The sequence below is a fragment of the Echinops telfairi genome, unplaced genomic scaffold (genome assembly GCF_000313985.2).
Source record: "Echinops telfairi isolate 266 unplaced genomic scaffold, ASM31398v2 ScPeMD7_7414;HRSCAF=8452, whole genome shotgun sequence".
Taxonomy (NCBI): Eukaryota; Metazoa; Chordata; class Mammalia; order Afrosoricida; family Tenrecidae; genus Echinops; species Echinops telfairi.
Window position 1 is genome coordinate 3799668 of NW_022111314.1, and position 1045 is coordinate 3800712.

The following is a 1045-nucleotide window of genomic DNA, read 5'->3' on the forward strand; positions in this document are numbered from 1 at the left end:
CCCCACTGCCTCTAGATTTCCTCCCATGAACATAACCCGACAGCCTCTAGATTTACTCGCATGATCGTAACCCCACTGCTCCTAGATCTCCCACCCTGAACATAACCCCACTGCCTCTAGATATCCTCCCATGAACGTAAACCCACTGCTCCTAGATCTCCCACCCTGAACATAACCCCACTGCCTCCAGATTTCCTCCCATGAACATAACCCCACTGCCTCTAGAATTCCTCCCTTGAATGTATCCCCACTGCCTCTAGATTTCCTCCCATGAACATAACCCCTCTGCCCCTAGATTTCCTAAAATAAATGTAACCCGACTGCTCCTAGATTTCCTACCAAGAATGTAACCCCAATGATCCCAAATCTCCCACCCTGAACATAACCCCACTGCCTCTAGATTTCCTCCCATGAACATAACCCCACTGCCTCTAGATTTCCTCCCATGAACATAACCCAACTGCCTCTAGATTTCCTCGCATGAATGTAACCCCACTGCCTCTAGATTTCCTCCCATGAACATAACTCTACTACCTATAGATTTCCTCCAATGAACGTAAACCCACTCCCTCTAGATTTCCTCCCATGAACGTAACCCCACTGCCTCTAGATTTCCTCCCATGAACATAACCCAACCGCCCATAGATTTCCTCGCATGAACGTAACCCCACTGCTCCTAGATCTCCCACACTGAACATAACCCAACTGCCTCTAGATTTCCACCCATGAACATAACCCCGCTGCCTCTAGATTTCCTCCCATGAACATAACCCCACACCCTCTAGATTTCCTCCCATGAACGTAATCCCACTGCCTCTAGATTTCCTCCCATGAACATAACCCCACTGCCTCTAGATTTACTCGCATGATCGTAACTCCACTGCTCCTAGATCTCCCACCCTGAACATAACCCCACAATCTCTAGATTTCTCCCATGAACGTATCCCCACTGCCTCTAGATTTCCTCCCAGGAACATAAACCCACTGCCTCTAGATTTCCTCCCATGAACATAACCCCACTGCCTCTAGATTTCCTCCCATGAAC